Here is a 23,362-nt window from a genome sequence, read left to right on the forward strand (position 1 = left end):
AACTATTTCCCTTCACAATTATATTTATTTCGTACTTTGAATTATTCTGAGAATTAAATAAATAATTTCCTACGATTAAATTATCTGGGATTTAATTAGAAGGCCCGAGACTTATTTCCCCACCTTATATCTCGAATTAAAATTTTAAAGCACAACAAAATTTAATTAGAGCCCAACTAACCAAAACATTCCATTTTAATTTAATAGGCCCACTTTCTAAAAACAAAGGAGAGGCCTAATTTCACTCCCACCATCTCCACGCCCTCTCTCCTCTCTCCATATTTCTCTCTCTCTTCGACCAAGTTGAAGATTTCAGAATCTGTCGGCTTCTTCCTTGATTTCGCCGGAGTCGTCGGTCGTCTTCAGCGTCCGGCCACCGCCGTCAATCCACCGGAAGAGGACGCTGCTGTCTCACCGGGAGAACGCTGTTGTTGCTGCCGCCGATTCGTCCCTCCGTCGTTCACCGTCGCACGCCGTCGCTGCTGGTCGCCGTCCGTCAGACGCCGCTGCTGTCTAGCCGGGATGACGCGACGCCGCTGCTGTCAGCAGCGTCCGTCGGTCAGTCTCCGCCACTCCGTTGGCCTGATTTACCCATTAAAGGTTCGTTCTTGATTTAGTTTTGTCCGGTTCATGATTCGGATTGCTTCGATTCAAAATTTGGTTGGGTATTATGTGAGATTCAAACACATGAAAAGAAAAGAGAATTTGGCTGCTCGGAGGGATATACCTTTTTGGAAGGGAGAAAGATTTTTGCAATTGCAGGAAGGGATGGAACTCACAGCTTTCTCTACTCCTTTTGCTATCTCAAAATTTGGAATAAAGGTAAAAATATGTGGAATGGTTTGGGTATATATATATTCCCATATAAATTGTTGATTTAAAATTGATATGGAGTAGTTGAGATATATATATATAATAAATTATGTGGAGATAAGGTTTATTGGAGGGAGTTTAGGGAATGGAGATATGTGGTAATCGTTTGGTGATAGGGTTTGGAGAAATATATTTAACCAAGTAGTTGACTACAAATTTGGAATAAATAATTAAATTTTTTTTCTCTCTCTTTTTTTTTTGATTTTACGGGGCGTTACAATCTACCCATCTTAACAAAAATTTCATCCCGAAATTTGCTTACGTTCTTCGAATATAGAATTTCTCCATCATCTTGTCTTCCAATTTCCAAGCACGTTCCTCATGTTGTTTAATTAACATTGTAGTTCAAAGTCACATCGCTGCCACTTTTAATAAATTACGCGAGATTAGACTATAATAAATTAAATCGCTCACTTCGCATCATCCCTCCTTGTTTTGCACCGTCTTTTGCGTTTGAACTTCATTTCGTCTTCGTGATCTTCGTCTTCTTGAAATTTTCCTCGTGTTCTTTTCTTTCTTGTCGTTTAGGGAAAACGTAGGAAATAGTAAAATAGTTCACACATCAAGCTTGCTCCAACGTTTCACACAATTCTAAGAAAAAGTTTCATGGTCCACCAGCCTCCATTCGCACTCTCGATCTCCTCGTCTCGTCGTGCCTTGAGAAATTCACCCCAAACTTTCAGATTCTCGTTCGTTTTCTTCACACGGGAAAGTGATAGATTAATTGTCAACTTACAACTATGGTTCGCGCACGTTTCATCTAGCTTAGTCTTAGGCACTCTAAGTTCACAACACATTTCACCACCTTATAGATCAACAAATATCACATTTAAAGTCATTCATACTTCAAATAACAAGTATAATACACAACATTTCACTTCCCAAAACACAACGCTTTCACATTTCACATCTACTTTCAAACAACATTTTCTTCAAAACTCACACTTCTCTCAAAAATTTCCACATCTCACTTTTAAAGTAAACGTTTTGACTCAAAACTAAAACGTACTTTCGCATCAACTTTCATCCTTCGTATAAAACATTCCATAGAATAACGCATCATACTTTGCACCTCATAACATAAATATCATCACACTTCCATAGCTCAATTTTCCAAACAAAAAAGTTAAAATATTTTTCTCGAAACTCAAAAATTTTCGAACAATTCATAAACACAGTATTTTCCATTGATCAAATCTTTTTCATATAAACAAGGCATCCCATTGCAAGACATACATCTTTTTATCACCATAGATTTTCATCTTCTTACAAAACACATATATTTTTTTTATAACCATAACTCATCTATCCCATTGTAAAATATACTTTGTTTTCATAACCATAGCTCTTCTATCCCATTGTAAAACATACTTTGTTTTCATAACCATAGCTTTTCTATCCCATTGTAAAACATACTTTGTTTTCATAACCATAGCTCTTCTATCCCATTGTAAAACATACTTTGTTTTAATAACCATAGCTCTTCTATCCCATTGTAAAACATACTTATTTTTTCATAAGCATAGTTTCTGAAAACTTTCTCATAAAACATTAAAAAAAACATGTTACATTTTTCTCGGTTGAGTGTGACGAGTCGGGATGTTGAGCCTTCAATGCATGATTATTATCATTATTAATTATTATTTTAGTCTAGCGAAACAAGTCTAGACTAAGACTGAAAAAGACTCTCGGGTCCAGAGCGGAAAGAAAAATTGCTCTGATACCACTTTGTCACGTCCGCATTTTTTAAGGATAAAAAACACGGTTGATCGCGACTAGGGTAGGATTAAATAAGCGGAGAAGAAAGGGGAAAATAACACAAACCGACCATAGCTCGAAACAAATGGGAATAGCTCGAATAAAATCAGAGTATCTCAACAATCAACAACTCAAAAATGAATACTATCTCAACGATACAAGAACTCAAAAGAAGAACAACTACTTAGCGGAAGCATTTGAGAGAAGAAATATGCCACGTGTGAAGACATGACACATTCTACACACTTAGATTTCTTCAACGGTCTTGCTCAACACCCATCGCACCCGTCACGCTCAACCTGCACATTTTTAAAAAGAAATGCAGGGCTGAGTACTCAGTGGACTCATGCCGAAAGCATTTTATAAAAAATATTTATCATGCCACCATTGAGTGACCTCGGGTTTTAACTTTGAAAATGCCCGAGATACTAAAATCATTTCCATTGTAAAATTCGACTGATCAGTCATTTTCCCATAGATGTTTACCATATCAGATCCATTGATGACAAGGAATGTGGCCACATTCCAAGTCACTAGACCGGCCGACCCAAAAGACGGCTCACGATCTCCATAGGTGTACACTAGCCTGAATAGGGACTCACTCCCTAGACAGACCCGAATTCGATTATCCATTGATGGCAAAAGCCACATGAGATAGGTTCCATAGAATAAAACAAAACACGGCATGACAAATATTCATATCATTTTCACATAAAAATATACTTAGGGCATTGCCCATATTTAAAAAGAAAGCCCACCTCGTTCGCTTAAGTCCTTAATTCGAAATTATTTCCCTTCCCTTGATATCATCTCTCGCTTGCAAGGAATCACCTCTAGTATTTAAATAACACATAAATCAACACAATGAATCAAGTAAATAAATAAGATGCATGCACCCTAATTAAAATCGTTTATCTCGTTTCTCGGTTTTCAATTATTCGGCAGCCGTCTAAAGTTCCTCCGTTGGCTCCTCGTATTTCCACCACGATGTCGGAATAAATTCCCAAAAATTATACAAGCGCATAACTAAATTATCGCAACTATTTCCCTTCACAATTATATTTATTTCGTACTTTGAATTATTCTGAGAATTAAATAAATAATTTCCTACGATTAAATTATCTGGGATTTAATTAGAAGGCCCGACCCCACCTTATATCTCGAATTAAAATTTTAAAGCACAACAAAATTTAATTAGAGCCCAACTAACCAAAACATTCCATTTTAATTTAATAGGCCCACTTTCTAAAAACAAAGGAGAGGCCTAATTTCACTCCCACCATCTCCACGCCATCTCTCCTCTCTCCATATTTCTCTCTCTCTTCGACCAAGTTGAAGATTTCAGAATCCGTCGGCTTCTTCCTTGATTTCGCCGGAGTCGTCGGTCGTCTTCAGCGTCCGGCCACCGCCGTCAATCCATCGGAAGAGGACGCTGCTGTCTCGCCAGGAGAACGCTGTTGTTGCTGCCGCCGATTCGTCCCTCCGTCGTTCGCCGTCGCACGCCGTCGCTGCTGGTCGCCGTCCGTCAGACGCCGCTGCTGTCTCGCCGGGATGACGCAACGCCGCTGCTGTCAGCAGCATCCGTCGGTCAGTCTCCGCCACTCCGTTGCCCCGATTTACCCATTAAAGGTTCGTTCTTGATTTAGTTTTGTCGGGTTCATGATTCGGATTGCTTCGATTCAAAATTTGGTTGGGTATTATGTGAGATTCAAACACATGAAAAGAAAAGAGAATTTGGCTGCTCGGAGGGATATACCTTTTTGGAAGGGAGAAAGATTTTTGCAATTGCAGGAAGGGATGGAACTCACAGCTTTCTCTACTCCTTTTGCTATCTCAAAATTTGGAAGAAAGGTAAAAATATGTGGAATGGTTTGGGTATATATATATTCCCATATAAATTGTTGATTTAAAATTGATATGGAGTAGTTGAGATATATATATAATAAATTATGTGGAGATTTGGTTTATTGGAGGGAGTTTAGGGAATGGAGATATGTGGTAATCGTTTGGTGATAGGGTTTGGAGAAATATATTTGACCAAGTAGTTGACTACAAATTTAGAATAAATAATTGATTTTTTTCTCTCTTTTTTTTTTTGATTTTACGGGGCGTTACATACACACATTGCCCAAAACACTACACGGACTATAAAACAAAATGCACACACTATATATAAAATGCACGCACTACGCATACACACACTATACATAAAATACGCAAACTGCCCATACTACACAAACATAAATAGATAATAATAGGAAGCACCTACGTTGATCATCTTATCTTTGGGAGTGTATATACGATCAAACTTGAAACTCCTTTTGCTGGATTCATCTACCGAAATCCAAGATCTCAGTTAGACACAAACATAAATAGATAATAATAGGAAGCACCTACGTTAGATCATCTTATCTTTGGGAGTGTACATACGATCAAACTTGAAACTCCTTTTGTTGGATTCATCTACCGAAATCCAAGATCTCAGTTAAGGAACGACAATGGAAAAATACCTTGATATTCCTGATAGACAACTAAATCTTGAGTATATTCAAATGTAAGATACAAGATAAGAGGTATTATAAACTAACGTTTGGTGTCCAGCAAATGGTTGTGGAGCTTCAGCCATTTTATTTGCTCTTTCAGCTTTTTTTTTCTTGTTGTCTCAACCTTTTTTTTCTCTCGTTTCGTTTCAGCTTCTCTATCTCCATGACCTTCAATGAACACGAAAAAACCGACAGATATTAATTTCGAATTTCAAAGCTTACAGACTGGTGTATGCACATAAAAGTTGATTTTCTGTTGAAGTTTGGAACAAGATTCTTCTTTCCCTTTTAACTTCTCCGAAAGATGTGAAACCTGTCACTCTGACTGGCATTGCAGTGATGACTTCAACTCTACTTGGCCCTCTAACTCTTTTAATTTCTCTAATTGATTTTGTAAAACTGATCCTTGCCCTTTGCTTTGCTTTCAAGGTTTTGTAGATCCTGCAATAAATGAGTCAACCTTGAATTCCTGAAAGTTGCAATAGTTATACACCATTATCAGGCTTCATACATAGAGGTGTAACAACTCCGGGGAAAAACGAAAAGACTTTTTTCTGTTTCATCACCAACTTGTATGATATGTGGCTGCTTTTATTTGCTAAGGCGGATATTTGTTGGTTTCTGGATTACAAGAGATAACGGGCGTAATACAACCCAAAAGAAGGAATACAGAATGGAAAACTGAAACTGAATTACAATGTAAAATTCGAAACAGATAAACCGTGAAACAGTAGTTAGCCGAGTCGAGGAGGCCTCTTTCCGCAAGACGAGATACGCCCCGGTAGTGCTCTCGGTTTGGCGTGTCGTCCCCAAAGATGAAACGGCTACGTCTCTGGTGAAGCAGCACCGCTATCAGCAGAGCTCCGGCGAACTGGATGGAAGAGAGGGCAGAGCTTTCGACAGAAAAACAATGCAGGAGAGGGAGAGTTTATGATGCAGAATGCTTGTGTATTATATTCTAGAGTGTAACTGCCGAACGTTACAAACCGTTACGAGAGCTTGTGGCAGGAGTGTGCCTTTCGCGTGTGGAGCGTGTGGATTTCTCACGTGTCAGCCGTGTAGGCTTTGACTGTGCCACGCTTGACGATGTGTCAAGCCACTTGGATTGCTGACTCAGTGATGGTCTAAAAAGATTAAGTTTGGGCCAAGCACCAAGCCCAAAGACCACTCAAAGACCAATTGCCAAGTTCAAGATCAAGATCGGGACCGAGCCCGGGCCGCGACCGCGACCACGAGCACGAGCACGAGCTCGGGCTCAGGCGGCGGCGCGCGCACGGGCTCTTTCACCCATCTTGGTCCACTATAATTATTAAGTAACATAAAGTCACTTAATTTAAGCACATTAAAATATGTGTTACTTCTCCTATGTGGGATAATTAACCCTAGTTAATTATTCCCTAAGCTCAAACTTCAAGCTTTAATTAAAAGCTAATTATGCCCAACTTTAATCCACTATTTCTCACTCACCGGAAATCGGATTTGAGAAAGTGAATATACTACATTTATCTACGTAAAATGTAGATCGACACTATATCATTTAATTTCACAAAATTAAATGTCTCGTCACATTTATTATTTGGTCAAAATCCATTTACCGGGCATATTTAATCCATGATTTTTACAATATTCGCACTATTCCACTACAATATCAAGCCAGATTATGTTATATTCAGCACATGTAATATGTTATTTGATTTAGTACTAAAACATACCAAGTACTTGAACATCAAAATTTGTTTTTATTCATGTCAGGAATTGAGTCTGCACATTCATGTGCTTCACGAGAAAGCTCTGAATGCTCTAGTTTCATGATCAGCACAAAAAAAAAGAAGTCAGCTTGCTTTATACAATAAAAACGAACTCAAAATGCAAAGACAGTACATTTTCTGTATTGTATTTATATGGAAGTGTTGACAAACCTTTACTTTTAGATTTAAGCTGATGATTGCGTCAGTGCAAGATTTCCGGTCATACTCATACTTGCTTGCAAGGTCCCTGAGCTTCTCAGCTTACTTCTCCAGACTTTGGTAAGCAGAAAATTTGACATAATTGATTGCAAATCTTAGGCAGCACAAATTAACAGGAGTTCAATACATATGGAATGGCTTATTGTCAAGGTCCATCATACCCTTTTTTAGTTGTTAATCTCCAAGCCACTCACTTCCTGCTAAGTCTACAAGCCAAAATTTGTTTTTCATGCACTCTCCGTTGATTTGATTTTTGCTCCTTACCATAATACAAAGCATGCTGAGAGAGAGAAAGAATAGGTGGGGCCGTATAAGAGATAGCAAGCGAGAAAGAATCTACCTGCTAAAGTCATTACTAGTGAGACTGACTGCTGTACACGTTCACATTATTTGATCCTACAGCCCGAGCACTACTTCCTGCTTGTATAATATTTCAGACTTGTTGGATATTTTCCACTTTGGCTTCAACAATACCAGGTATATGATGAGATCCTTCACAAGTTTGCTTTATCTCAAATCTAACAGTTATTGCACAACTAATAAGTTAACTATATTTTCAAAACTGTTCAATTTTTGCATGAGAAACAACAGACTTACTTCCTGGATGTTTCTATAGCCAACAAATCCCTAATCTTATCACTGTAAACTTCAAGTGCACTAACTGAAATTATGTAAGTGCTTGTTTCGTCCTCTCATTGGCAGTATTGAACAATTCATCCCGGGTCCGGTAATTCACTCCTCGATTAACCTCATTCCCCTCCATTGTGAATGTCTTTCCTGTTCCCGTTTGTCATAGGAAAATATACAAAACATTGCATCCATCTAAAACCGAAACCACCACAGGTGCAGCATCAGTAAACACATCAACTATTTATTTAGAAAACAGAACGTAAGAATCTACTTGTTGTGTTAGAATGATAGAAGCACCTACCTTGATCATCTTTAGGAGTGTAAACACGATCAAACTTGAAACTCTTTTTGTTGGAGCCTTTTACCGCAATTCCAAGATCTCCATCCATAGCAGCACTACTGATGCACATCCAGCTATGACCTCAGACTTGCTTAAGGGACGGCAACGGCAAAATACCCTGATAATCTCATTCTCTGATAGACAACAAAAACTTGAAAATATATTCAAAAGTAAGATACACGTTATAAGGTATCACAAACTAACCACTTGTCTCCTGCAACTGGTTGTGGAGCTTCCGCCTCTTCATTTTCTCATCATCATACTTAATTTGAGATATTCACACTATTCCTCTGCAATAACAAGCCAGATTATGTTATATTCATCTCGTGTAATATGTAATTTGATTTAGTACTAAAACATACCATGTGCCTGAACTGCAAAAAACCATTTTATTCTAGTTGGGAATTGAGTCTGCACCTTCATATGCTTCACGAGAGAGCTCTAAATGCTCTTGTTTAAAATGAACTCAAAATGCAAAGACAGTATCTTTTCTGCATTGTATTAATATAGAAGTGTTGACACACCTTTACTTTCTGATCTAATCAGTGCATGATTTCCGGTCATACTCATACTTGCTTGCAAGCAGGGACGGATCCACATGAGCATCACAAGGGGCAATTGCCCCAGCTGAAAAAAATTATTTATACTATTTTGATTATTAATTTTTAAATTTTTTGAAATATCCTCTATATATGCCCCTTCTATAATTCTTAAAATATGTTTATATGTATTTTTGCCTCATCTATATAGAATTCTTGGATCCGTCCCTGCTTGCAAGGTCCCTGAGCTTCTCGGCTTGTTTCTCCAGACTTTGGTCTACAGAAAATTTGACGCAATTGATTGCTAATCTTAGGCACCACAACATGATAATTATTCCAACCATTTGTTACTTAGGGAATACGTTTGGAATGTCTTATTGTCAAGGTCCTTCCTATTGGCACTACTCCAAGACATTAACGATTGGTAACATTCGTCAGTCTTTAACTTGAAATATCTTTCTCATACTTGGCAATTTATTTTGTTCGTATAGCTTTTTTCTGAAATCTCCTAACAAGTAACAACTATAAGTAACACACAACACTATATGAGGGCTAATATACACACAAGGATATTTTATCTTTGCAGAACAACTTGTACACATAAAGTACTCTTGAGTCGGCTGAGAAACTTCCAAATACTCCTTCAAACCTTAACTGAAGAATCCCATCATCCTTAATAAACACTTGAGCCCAGCGACTTGAGAAGTACTCAAAATTCAGACAGAATCTGCAGTGAGAATACCTCTACATGCATAAAATACCTAAGATTTAGTCATGTAAAACAGTGAAAATTTATAAGATGACTTTCCCTTTCGTCTTGCAGAAAAAATAGTGAACACCCTCATTCCTTTGGGACCATTGAAGTTAATAATATAGAAAAATGGAGAACGATAAAATAATCTACAGTAAGAAGATTCTCAAATCAGTAGCTGAAGTTTCCCAGTCGAGCAGAGATAAATTCCTCTGTTGAATTGTATCTCCGTCTTCATAAAAATTGTCTAGTGTAAGTTCAACACCAGAGTCTGACTCCCTAGATCTATACCTCTGCCCACACACACCTTCTAAATTCCCATTTCCTCATTAAAGAATAGCAAAATTGAAACTCAATTTCAACTGCTATCACAGTTTTACATCAATCTTCCAAAGATCTACTTAGAAAGGATATGGATCCTCTGCTGTGCAATTTTGCACAGCAGCTCCTGCTGTTGCTCACAAAGCAATAAAAAAATTAAATAAATTAAATAAATAAATAAAATAAATATATATTATTTTATTTGTGTATTAGAAACAGCAGGAGCTGCTGTGCAAAATTGCACAGCAGAGGATCCATATCCACTTAGAAATCCACACATCTAAAAACTAAACTCATCATACGAAAGCACGAATAATCATCTTTGAAGGTAGGGAATCGTGTAGGTACACTAGGTCATGCTCCTCTTGCTACTAAAACAAACACATAAAAACACAAACAAAAGCCGTACTTGCAAGTTGGGACTTAGTGTGGAAGAAGACTCAAAAAAGAATAAAAGAAATGAAAGGGGGTCACCTCTGCACGTCATGGGATGTAGGGCAAGTCCTAGATTGGGCAGTTTTCTCTTCTTCCCTTGCGTCTTCACCACTGTGTCAGCCTCATTCCTCTACTATTTCAACTCCTTTCCTCCCTTGTAACAATTCCAGAGGTTGCTGATTTCGTCTCCTCTAACAGCTCTCTATCTTCTTTATTTTCTTGCATCTCTTTCTTTCTTATCAGCCAACTTCCTTATTTCATTCCCTCTATCCACTCTCTTTCTTTTACACATTTAACTTAAACCTAAAACAAAACCAAATAATACCAAATAAAGTTAATTACTAAAAAATCACTCTAAAAGAAGATTCAATATCAAGAAGTTCTACAAAAACTCTATGAAGATTGAACTAGAGGTGGCATGAAAAGAAATCCAACGATGATCTATATGATAACATAAGTCACTACAGATCAGAATCCGATAAAATATAGGTCACTGCCGAGATAATTTGGGGCACGAAAAGGGATCTTGTCCTATATATTTGAGAACATAAACTAATCATCACTGTTCAGGCACAACTCTATCACATATTCACAATCACGAATTTAAAACCCTCAACACGTTAGAAGCTACAAATATAATAGTACCTTTAGATGGACGGAGAGAAAATCCTTATTTTCTTCATGTTCTGTCAGCTTCCTTTCAAGCTCTTTGACCTAGGGAAATTAGAACATTTGTTATACATGTGATTTATCTTTAAAAATGTACTTCAATGGATCACACTTTTCTGTATTAATGAATGCAATAACAAGTCCAAGGAACCTCATGTTCAAGTGTTTGAGAACTGAACTCACAGATAGTTATATTTGCTCACTCAGCTTCTTCTCAGACCATCTTTCGGTATGTTTAGAATGATTTTCCTCGTGTTGTTTCAGCTTTTAGTTTCTCTTGTTGTTGCAGCCTTTTATTCTGTTGTTGTTTCAGTTTTTTTCATCTTGCCCTTTAAGCTTGTTCTCTAACTCCCTGACCTTCTAATCTTATAAGCTGGTGTATGCACATAAAAGTCGATTTCTCACCTTCAATTGAAATTTGGAACAAGATTCTTCATTCCCTTTTAACTTCTCCAAAAGATGTGAAACCTGTCTCTCTGATTGGCATTGCAGTGATGACTTCAACTCTACTTGGCCCTCTAACTCTTTTAGTTTCTCCCAATGGTTTTTTTAAAACTGATCATTTCCCCTAGCTTTGTTTTCAAGGTACTGTAGATTTTCTTCAAGCCTTTCCAAAGATTCATCTTTGGCCTTGCATTCCATTCGTACTTTCTCAGGCTATATGAAGAAATAGACGAATACATAAAGCGTGAGATAAATTCCATATAATGTTCACAGAGATAATATTCATTCTATACCATGTAAAAATCATGGATTAAATATGCCCGGTCAATGGATTTTGACCAAATAATAAATATGACGAGACATTTAATTTTGTGAAATTAAATGATATAGCGTCTATCTACATTTTACGTAGATAAATGTAGTATATTCACTTTCTTTCTCAAATTCGATTTCCGGTGAGTGAGAAATAGTGGATTAAAGTTTGGCATAATTAGCTTTTAATTAAAGCTTGGAGTTTGAGCTTAGGGAGTAATTAACTAGTGTTAATTATCCCACATAGGAGAAGTAACACATATTTTAATGTGTTTAAATTAAGTGACTTTATGTTACTTAATAATTATAGTGGACCAAGATGGGTGAAAGAGCCCACACGCGCGCGCCCCGCCGCCGCCCGCCCGCCCGAGCCCGTGCCCATGGTCGCGGGCCTCGGGCCCGATCTCGATCTCGATCTTGGACTTGGATCTTGGCAATTGGTCTTTGGGCTTGGTGCTTGGCCCAAACTAATCTTTTTAGACCACCGCCGAGTCAGCAATCCAAGTGGCTTGACACATCGTCAAGCGAGACACATGTCACGCCCGCCCACCCCAGGGGTGTTACAAACGAGGCGATCGTGACCAAGGGACAAACATTTAAGAATAGCATTTAAGGATAACAGTTCATAAGAAAGACTCAATTAGCTTAAAAGAATAATATATATCAGAGTGTATGATACACAGAGTGCAAACTCGACTTTAGCTTCAAACAAATGGGAAAAGCTCGAATAAAATCAGAGTGTCTTTTCAACAATCAGCAACTCGAGATAAAATTATCTCAACAATACTTGGCGGAAGCATTCGAGAGTAGAATACTATTATGTATGAAGACATAATATATTCAGAAAGTTTTATTTACAATCTTCTTCACTTTCATGCTCAACACCCACCGCGCTCGTCACCGCTCAACCTGCACATAGAGAAAACATGCAGGGCTGAGTACTTGGTGTACTCAGTGGACACGTGCCAAAATATATTTTATAAAAATAGATTTTGTCAAGCCACTCTTTGAGTGAACTCGGGATTTTAGGAAAAGTCCGAGAACACTAAACATTTTTCTTTTCCTTTTTCAAAAGCGATCTTTCGATCTATTTTCCTGGAACATATGCCGTATCTGACAAACCCGATTTCACTATCTCTTGTTCATTCATCAGTCCATTCATCATTCATCTTTCCTTTCATCATTCATCATATCTTAACATTCAAGTGCCTGGGAAGTGGTTACCTCCCACGGTCACCCATCAATCCATTCCATTCATCATTCATCGTTCCTTTCATCATTCATCATATCTTAGCATTCAAGTGCCGGGGAAGTGGTTACCTCCCACGGTCTCCCATCAATCCATTTCATTCATCGTTGCAGTCAGATAGGCATAGTTCCAAAACAAAATATGGCTTGACATAACCTTTTCAACTTTATTTTTCTGTAAGACCGTTTTTTTTTTATTTAAATAACTCATCTTTCTTTCATCAAAAGAAGCACATATAACCTTCAAAACTTCAAAACTTCCTCTCTTTTTTTTCGTCGTAAACGTATTTGGATCAAAACTCATTTCTATCGGTCAAAGCCGAACTCAAGAATCAACGCAGGCTACACTTCATAAGCAATCGTAAAGCAACACATAACATCATATAATAACACCAAGCAAATAGCACTTTTCATAATACTTCACGTTAATTAGCAAGCGCGCACTTAACATCATATAATAAATAGAAAGCACATAAAACAATTCTCATAACCACTTTATAGTAAACTAAAAACCTTCATAAAAACATTTCAGTTCGAAAGCCCACATAAATATACTTTTCGTAAAAAAAACTGTAACTTTAACAGAAAGCCCACCTCGTTTGCTTAAACCATTCAATATCCATTTAAGGCAACCCTCGTTCCTTGTGCTCACGTACACACAATAATCCTTGCCAACATCACAACATAAGTCAGCCTTCCATAAACTCATTTTTTTCTATGCATGTCCTATCGTTCCTCTCTCATCGTTTTTCTCAATTTACCCAACCCAATGTTCAACACAAGAGGGAAAAACACACCATAACATATTTCAAAGTGCAACACCTAACCACACCAATAAACACACTCCTTAGATATACATGCATCATATAACACCATAAATCTTGAAAATAAGCACTATTTTATTAAGGCATAAAACTGGCAGAACTGCGCGACCGTTTTGTAAAAATCACTAAAAATCCATCCGACCTCATATGAAGCTAAAATTTGGTCACAACACAGTAGACACATTCAAGTTCACCCAGTTAAAATTTCACACCGAAATCATATCATTTGGTCAGTCAAAACATTAATACAACACTCTGGTTGGAACATAAAGATTCGCGCAGCATTGCCCAGTTCGTTTGAAAAATTCACCATAAATTCATACGATGTCCAATAAGGCTGAAATTTTTACACGACTCAGACGACACTTCAAATTTTCACATAGTTCAAGAATAACATCAAACGGAGGTCATTTGATCGGTCAAACGGAATACGAAACTTTCTGGCCGAGAACACAAGTTTCTGGCAGAATTGCGCAGTCAACTTCAAATATTTTTCAAAAATTCATTTTTCGATAAAAAGGGCTGAAATTTATACGAGACACAGAAAACACCTTGAAATTAACTCAGTAAAATTTCCATACCAAAATTCGATCGTTTGATAGGTCAATTATACTTCGGAAACTACTGTTCGAACGTCACAGATTTCAGACTCACAAATTCGAAATTAGAGTTTCTTCCTCAAACATCCAAACATAATTTTCTTCATGCTTATAATACACAATCATGCTTGATAAGACTCTTATAAATATGTTTGCACATAAACTTACATCATTCACCAAGGATTCAAAACAATCTCTACATAAACTCATTCAAAAATCGCATAACTATCAAAGTTCTCAAGCAGACTCACTTTCCCACCGATTAACTTTGTGATCTATGATTCCTACACCCACTACATGCATGTAGGAGTCAAGAACATGGTTCAAACGAAAAGAATGAGGGAAAGTGAAGCAAATATACCTTCTTTGACAAAATGGATCGGTAGAGACAAGAAACGATGCGATTCGTCGGAGATTCTTGAAAATAAACTTCAATGGTTGCAAGAACAAGAATTGGAAGGAAATTTTGAAGAGGATGAAGAGGGGTCGGAAATCTTGATAGTAGCTCTTTGTTGTGAAGTAAAAGAATGAAGTGAATGGAAGGTTATATTTATAGAAAATTTTTTCATAAAAGACAAAAATTCACGTCTTTTCGTTTTGATTTGACGACTAATTAATGCGGCCTTAGGAAAACGTGTCTGATGCGACGTGGTTCTTATCTAACTTTTCGTCTTGATGTGACACGGTTCTTATCCAACTTTTCGTCTTGATTTGTTGTCGAAAGTGTATTTGATACGTGGTCTATTCTTTCGTGTAGGTATCATTTTGGGCTCGTAACAATTGGGTTTCAAATTGGGCTAGGAAGAATAATTGTTTGGCCTCAAAAGTGAAATACTTCTCTCGACAAAAGAAACAAGGTCGAAAAAATTTTCAAAAGTGCACAAACGACAGTCCTTTCAAGAACTCAATAAAAAGGTAGAAAAAGTCGGGGTGTTACAATCTACCCATCTTAACAAAAATTTCGTCCCGAAATTTGCTTACGTCATTCGAAAAGCTCAACCTCACCCTTTCCTCCAAGCCTAGTATCAAGAACTCGAAAATTGATCAAGCAGTCTTACTTGGATATGAACTGATTTCAAAATCGTAGCAACACTGTTGAAAGTGTCTTAATCAGAACGGCTGCAGAATTAATCAAGAAAACAAGAACAACATTTTTAGCTCGACTCTTTTAGATCGCATCATCAACTTGCAAAAATTGGTTTGAAGAAAAAAAAAATAAAGCAAGGTCTAAGTTCCATTGAACTTATCATGTTCATTCTGGGAATTAAGGTTTCAGATGAACTCATAAAGCTTGAAACTTTACTTCTGATGAGAGCTCGAAGGAATATGAGGTAGATCTTGAAAACAGGATGAAACTGAATTAAGTCTCAAATTCCATAGTAGACTGCAAAATAAGATATTTCAATTGTCAAATCAAATTTGTAAAATTTCGGCATCAATGAATGATGGTTCAAACATGTCATGACACGAGATGGTCAATCGTGGGAGGATTTAGAAGCATAGACAAATGTCATGAGGTAGCACTGATCATGGTTCGATGACATCATGTTATTGAATAATGATGTCACATCAATGGATTCATAGGATTGCAACCAACGTGAAGTGAACTTTTTAGGAAGATCGGCTAGATCAACCACGTTAAGGAAAAAGAGACACAATAGCCTTAACTTGGTATTGCAGAAAGAAAATCATTGAGCATGAAACAATATGTAGTGAAACTGAGCCAAAAAGAATTTCACTTCTGCAAGGAAGAACTTGCCGCATGCATAGTTACGAAATAAAAGGTGTACAAAAGTTCCAAAAAGAATATTCCATCCTTTGAAGAAACATGTATGGGAGATGTGATCATACTAAAGGTCATAACTGCAAACAGCTTTAGGAACAAAGTTCAATGACAGAAGCTCATAAGGTCAAAATATTTTCCTTACGAAAGATGAATCAAAGAGGACTACTAATCAAGATGTCCAAAGTTACAAAGACAAGCACAAATTTTCAAGAACTGAAAAATGAGTCATGACTTGACATAGGAAAAAGAAATAATGAGCATTACTTGCAAGGTTTGAGTCAAACAGGGTCTTAAATTGACAAGGCTCCCTGTTAATCGAAAGAATGTAGAAAGAATTTCTTAGGATCCAAGTAAGTACTGCTGATTAAAATTTTCATTCTAGTTACGAGGGTCACACTCCCTCGCTCGTCTTTATGAGGCCAAAATGGTAACATCGTTTTAAGAAACATTTTAATCATAAGTCATATCTTCATAATATTCTTTGCACGTGATAACCGTCATTCTTTTAAAACGTTGTAGTTATTCTCGCGCTCTCAACATGCTATAACGGTCGTTTTTGTTGCATCGCCACCTTTGGCCGAAGATCGGATTTATCTTATTAGATCGCAGGTATGATCTCTACCTCCATTGTAGGATTACATCATTTCGCATCTCTTCTTGCCTCAAACGTTTTCTCGTTTGGAACATCTCTTCAATTTGCACTTCTTTTCTTAAACTCTTTATCATATGCTATGTCTTTTCGCATTCTCCTTGTTCTTGTCATTCAGGGAAAAACAATACTGAATTTGTAATCATTCGATAAAGTTCGAGTTCACACCACATATTTCCATTTGTCCTATCACTCGGAAAAGTGATATTGCAGTTGTCAACAACTAAATTCGATATCATTCAATCTAACATATTTCTTAGGCACTCTAGGTTCACAACACATTTTAACATCTCATATCTCAACAACTTAGTATAACACACACAACACTTTCACATCCCAAAGCAAAACACTTTCACACTTCACATTTACATTCAAAACTTTAGAAACAAAAATTTTCCTTTACACTTTTACACTTTCCTTAAAAAATTTACAATCTTAATTTCAATTTTAAAGTAAAAGTTTTGACTCAAAACTCAAAACATACTTGAACATCAACTTTCATCTTTCATGTAAAAACAAACAATCAATCGTTCCTCTTCACAACTCGCTTTTTTTTTTCAAACATCAGCAATTACTCTTCTCAACTTGAAATCGATCCCTCATGGAAAGAATCTACTTCCTCGTTCTTATAAAAATTTTCTCCTCTTTCCTTCTCAAAAATTTTCTCGTCATCCTTTCTCCGAAACTTTCTCATAAAAATTTTCAAATAAAAAAAAATATATTACCTCTTTCTTGGTTGAGCGTGGTGAAGCGGGATGTTAAGCCTTCCAAATTTAACCTTATTTTAGTCTAGCGAATCGAATCTAGACTAAGACTGAAAAAGACTCTCGGGTCCAGAGCGGAAAGAAAAATTGCTCTGATACCATTCTGTCACGCCCGCCCACCCCAGGGGTGTTACAAACGAGGCGATCGTGACCAAGGGACAAACATTTAAGAATAGCATTTAAGGATAACAGTTCATAAGAAAGACTCAATTAGCTTAAATGAATAATATATATCAGAGTGTATGATACACAGAGTGCAAACTCGACTTTAGCTCCAAACAAATGGGAAAAGCTCGAATAAAATCAGAGTGTCTTTTCAACAATCAGCAACTCGAGATAAAATTTTCTCAACAATACTTGGCGGAAGCATTCGAGAGTAGAATACTATTATGTATGAAGACATAATATATTCAGAAAGTTTTATTTACAATCTTCTTCACTTTCATGCTCAACACCCACCCCGCTCGTCACCGCTCAACCTGCACATAGAGAAAACATGCAGGGCTGAGTACTTGGTGTACTCAGTGGACACGTGCCAAAATATATTTATAAAAATAGATTTTGTCAAGCCACTCTTTGAGTGAACTCGGGATTTTAGGAAAAGTCCGAGAACACTAAACATTTTTCTTTTCCTTTTTCAAAAGCGATCTTTCGATCTATTTTCCTGGAACATATGCCGTATCTGACAAACCCGATTTCACTATCTCTTGTTCATTCATCAGTCCATTCATCATTCATCTTTCCTTTCATCATTCATCATATCTTAACATTCAAGTGCCTGGGAAGTGGTTACCTCCCACGGTCACCCATCAATCCATTCCATTCAAGTGCCGGGGAAGTGGTTACCTCCCACGGTCACCCATCAATCCATTCCATTCATCATTCATCGTTCCTTTCATCATTCATCATATCTTAACATTCAAGTGCCGGGGAAGTGGTTACCTCCCACGGTCTCCCATCAATCCATTTCATTCATCGTTGCAGTCAGATAGGCATAGTTCCAAAACAAAATATGGCTTGACATAACCTTTTCAACTTTATTTTTCTGTAAGACCGTTTTTTTTTATTTAAATAACTCATCTTTCTTTCATCAAAAGAAGCACATATAACCTTCAAAACTTCAAAACTTCCTCTCTTTTTTTTCGTCGTAAACGTATTTGGATCAAAACTCATTTCTATCGGTCAAAGCCGAACTCAAGAATCAACGCAGGCTACACTTCATAAGCAATCGTAAAGCAACACATAACATCATATAATAACACCAAGCAAATAGCACTTTTCATAATACTTCACGTTAATTAGCAAGCTCGCACTTAACATCATATAATAAATAGAAAGCACATAAAACAATTCTCATAACCACTTTATAGTAAACTAAAAACCTTCATAAAAACATTTTAGTTCGAAAGCCCACATAAATATACTTTTCGTAAAAAAAACTGTAACTTTAACAGAAAGCCCACCTCGTTTGCTTAAACCATTCAATATCCATTTAAGGCAACCCTCGTTCCTTGTGCTCAAGTACACACAATAATCCTTGCCAACATCACAACATAAGTCAGCCTTCCATAAACTCATTTTTTTCTATGCATGTCCTATCGTTCCTCTCTCATCGTTTTTCTCAATTTACCCAACCCAATGTTCAACACAAGAGGGAAAAACACACCATAACATATTTCAAAGTGCAACACCTAACCACACCAATAAACACACTCCTTAGATATACATGCATCATATAACACCATAAATCTTGAAAATAAGCACTATTTTATTAAGGCATAAAACTGGCAGAACTGCGCAACCGTTTTGTAAAAATCACTAAAAATCCATCCGACCTCATATGAAGCTAAACTTTGGTCACAACACAGTAGACACATTCAAGTTCACCCAGTTAAAATTTCACACCGAAATCATATCATTTGGTCAGTCAAAATATTAATACAACACTCTGGTTGGAACATAAAGATTCGCGCAGCATTGCGCAGTTCGTTTGAAAAATTCACCATAAATTCATACGATGTCCAATAAGGCTGAAATTTTTACACGACTCAGACGACACTTCAAATTTTCACATAGTTCAAGAATAACATCAAACGGAGGTCATTTGATTGGTCAAACAGAATACGAAACTTTCTGGCCGAGAACACAAGTTTCTGGCAGAATTGCGCAGTCAACTTCAAATATTTTTCAAAAATTCATTTTTCGATAAAAAGGGCTGAAATTTATACGAGACACAGAAAACACCTTGAAATTAACTCAGTAAAATTTCCATACCAAAATTCGATCGTTTGATAGGTCAATTATACTTCGGAAACTACTGTTTGAACGTCACAGATTTCAGACTCACAAATTCGAAATTAGAGTTTCTTCCTCAAACATCCAAACATAATTTTCTTCATGCTTATAATACACAATCATGCTTGATAAGACTCTTATAAATATGTTTGCACATAAACTTACATCATTCACCAAGGATTCAAAACAATCTCTACATAAACTCATTCAAAAATCGCATAACTATCAAAGTTCTCAAGCAGACTCACTTTCCCACCGATTAACTTTGTGATCTATGATTCCTACACCCACTACATGCATGTAGGAGTCAAGAACATGGTTCAAACGAAAAGAATGAGGGAAAGTGAAGCAAATATACCTTCTTTGACAAAAATGGATCGGTAGAGACAAGAAACGATGCGATTCGTCGGAGATTCTTGAAAATAAACTTCAATGGTTGCAAGAACAAGAATTGGAAGGAAATTTTGAAGAGGATGAAGAGGGGTCGGAAATCTTGATAGTAGCTCTTTGTTGTGAAGTAAAAGAATGAAGTGAATGGAAGGTTATATTTATAGAAAATTTTTTCATAAAAGACAAAAATTCACGTCTTTTCGTTTTGATTTGACGACTAATTAATGCGGCCTTAGGAAAACGTGTCTGATGCGACGTGGTTCTTATCTAACTTTTCGTCTTGATGTGACACGGTTCTTATCCAACTTTTCGTCTTGATTTGTTGTCGAAAGTGTATTTGATACGTGGTCTATTCTTTCGTGTAGGTATCATTTTGGGCTCGTAACAATTAGGTTTCAAATTGGGCTAGGAAGAATAATTGTTTGGCCTCAAAAGTGAAATACTTCTCTCGACAAAAGAAACAAGGTCAAAAAAATTTTCAAAAGTGCACAAACGACAGTCCTTTCAAGAACTCAATAAAAAGGTAGAAAAAGTCGGGGTGTTACAAAGTCACGGCTGCCACATAAGAAATCCACATGCTCCACACGCGAAAGGCACACTCCTGCCACACTCCTGTAACCGACGACGGTTACGAATTTGCCATGATGAGCCTTCAATGGCTTGGTTGACCCTGCTTGGTGGCTTGGCCTATAAATAGGCTAGCCATACCACTGCATTAGCTACACACAAACAAGCATTCTCTGCATTCATAAGCTCTCTCCCTCTCTCTGCATTGTCTTTCTGGCGACCACTGGACCTATCAACACTTCATCGATTCCGTCGATGATGCCAACCCCTGGGTTCTATCCATCTTCATCAACAACCCCTTGGGTGTATGTTAACACCCATGGGCTCACTGGCGGATCCACCTCGAGTGGAACAGTTGGTTCCACTTTTAGTGGTTCCTTCGGATCCTTGGATGGATCGAGTGCTAGGGCCTTCGGGTCTCACACAGGTGCTGGGGCCTTTGGGTCTCACACGGGTGCTGGTTCCTTCGGGACCAACACAGGTATTGGCTCCTCCGGGACCAATATGAACATGACGGGCTCTATGCCCAACATGACCATGGCGGGCTCTATGCCCAACATGAATGGTGGTGGCTCTATGCCCAACCACGTTGTTGGCTCCTTCGGGGGCAACGAAATTGGTTCCTTCCATGGACCAAGTGCGGCACCTTTGGCACCAAGAATGATGCCACCTTCCGAGAAGCCACCGAAGTTTGGAGGATCTGACTTCAAGCGGTGGTACCAGAAGATGTTGTTCTACTTGACAACATTGGGCGTCGCCAACTTCCTCATGGAAAATGAGCCACCCGCGCCAAGCGGCCAAGAGACTAGGCTTGAAGTCATGGCGGACTATGAACCTTGGAGAAAGGGGGATTATCTATGTAAAAATTTTATTTTAAGTGCATTAGATGATAGCCTCTACAATGTATACTCCAATGTAACCACATCTAAATAAATGTGGGAAAACCTAGAAAAGAAGTATAGCATAGATAATGCTGCAGGGACTGAACAAGTCGTAGCTTCCAAATTTATGGACTACCAGATGGTCGATTCTCGACCTGTCATGGAGCAAGTCCAAGAGCTCCAAATGATCATCCACGCACTAGTGGCTGAAGGGATGACCTTGCCCGATAAATTCCTAAGGTGCACGATCATTGACAAGCTTCCTCCCAGTTGGAAGGACTTCAAGAGCTATCTTAAGCACAAGCGAAAGCAGATGACCCTTGAAGACTTGATCGTGAAGTTGCGCATTGAGGCTGATGTGCGCAAAAGCGACCAAAAGGCTAAGGGCTTCACCCCAAATGAAGCCAAAGCCAATCTGTTGGAGCGAGGCGGTCCCTCCAACAAACGCCCTCGCCCAAACCATCCAAATGACAAAGGGAAGGGAAAGCAGCCTTCAAAGAAGTTTGAAGGCGACTGCTACAAATGTGGCAAACCAGGCCACTTTGCAAAGGACTGCCGCAGCAAGAAAAAGAAGCCGGTTGCCCACGTCGTTGAGAAGGAGTTCAAGGACTGGGATGAGAACGACCTTATTGCTGTGGTCACTGAAGAGGTTAACCTTGTTGATAATAAGGGTGGCTGGTACATCGACACCGGAGCTACTGCTCATGTCTGCTCAGATAGGAGCAAGTTTGCCTCCTACACCGCGGTTGAAGGAAGGAAGATCAACATGGGGAATCAAACATCCTCCGAAGTCCTTGGCATCGGAAATGTGATCCTCATGATGACGTCTGGCGTCACAATAACGTTGAAGGATGTGCTACATGTCCCGGACATCCGCAAGAACCTAGTGTCAGGATCAATACTAGTTAATAAGGGGTTTAAACTTGTATTTGAGTCTGATAGGTTTGCTTTGTATAAGTTTGAAAAATCCCTCGGAAAAGGTTATGTAACCGATGGGCTTTTCAAGCTTAGTGTGGCAACCCGCAGTGTTGCAAAGCCCTTGGCTAATAATAATAAAGCGTCTACTTCCTCTTATTTGACTGAGTCTTCAAATTTATGGCATTGTAGATTGGGACATGTAAATTCAAAAGCCATTAAAAGATTAGTGAATTTAGATTTACTAAAGGCTAATGAAGTGGATACCCAAGATAAATGTGAAATTTGTCTTGAAGCGAAAATGACTAAGTTGCCGTGTCACTCAATTGAACGAAGCACAAAACCCCTTGAATTAATTCACACGGATGTATGTGATTTAAAGATGGTGCAAACTAGAGGTGGTAAAAAGTACTTTATCACTTTCATAGATGATTGCACAAGGCATTGCTACATTTATCTTTTAAGAAGTAAAGATGAAGCAATAGAAGCGTTCAAAAATTATAAGAACGAAGTTGAGAATCAACTTGGTCGTAAAATCAAAACGATTCGAAGCGATAGAGGAGGCGAATATGTAGCCCCGTTTGAGGAGTTATGCAACGCAAGTGGTATAATTCATCAAACAACGGCTCCATATTCACCACAATCTAACGGTGTTGCAGAACGCAAAAATCGAACTATAAAAAAGATGATGAATGCACTGCTTCTGACTTCAGGATTACCACATAACATGTGGGGGGAAGCTGTTTTGACAGCCAACTATATCTTGAATAAAATCCCTCTCAAAGGAAAAGATGTTACTCCTTATGAGTTGTGGAAGGGAAGGAAGCCATCCTACAAATACCTCAAAGTGTGGGGGTGTTTG

At 37.9% G+C, this 23,362-nt stretch overlaps 1 long non-coding RNA gene across 8 annotated transcripts; it reads right to left on the reverse strand.

Annotated features, from left to right (window-relative positions):
* Positions 1-6,747: 6,747 nt before the first annotated feature.
* On the reverse strand, positions 6,748-11,474 carry LOC121751544. Of its 8 annotated transcripts, XR_006040114.1 has the most exons (9): positions 11,010-11,474; positions 10,803-10,871; positions 10,197-10,460; positions 8,316-8,401; positions 8,073-8,245; positions 7,739-7,963; positions 7,482-7,659; positions 7,303-7,400; positions 6,748-7,196 (listed from the first exon to the last, which is right to left on the reverse strand). It is a non-coding gene; the product is annotated as an uncharacterized LOC121751544 (long non-coding RNA). The 8 variants fall into 8 exon arrangements; XR_006040108.1 differs by having other exon boundaries at positions 6,748-7,400; XR_006040112.1 differs by having other exon boundaries at positions 7,303-7,659.
* Positions 11,475-23,362: the final 11,888 nt, after the last annotated feature.

Source organism: Salvia splendens, chromosome 10 (assembly GCF_004379255.2).
Source record: "Salvia splendens isolate huo1 chromosome 10, SspV2, whole genome shotgun sequence".
NCBI classification, from domain to species: domain Eukaryota; kingdom Viridiplantae; phylum Streptophyta; class Magnoliopsida; order Lamiales; family Lamiaceae; genus Salvia; species Salvia splendens.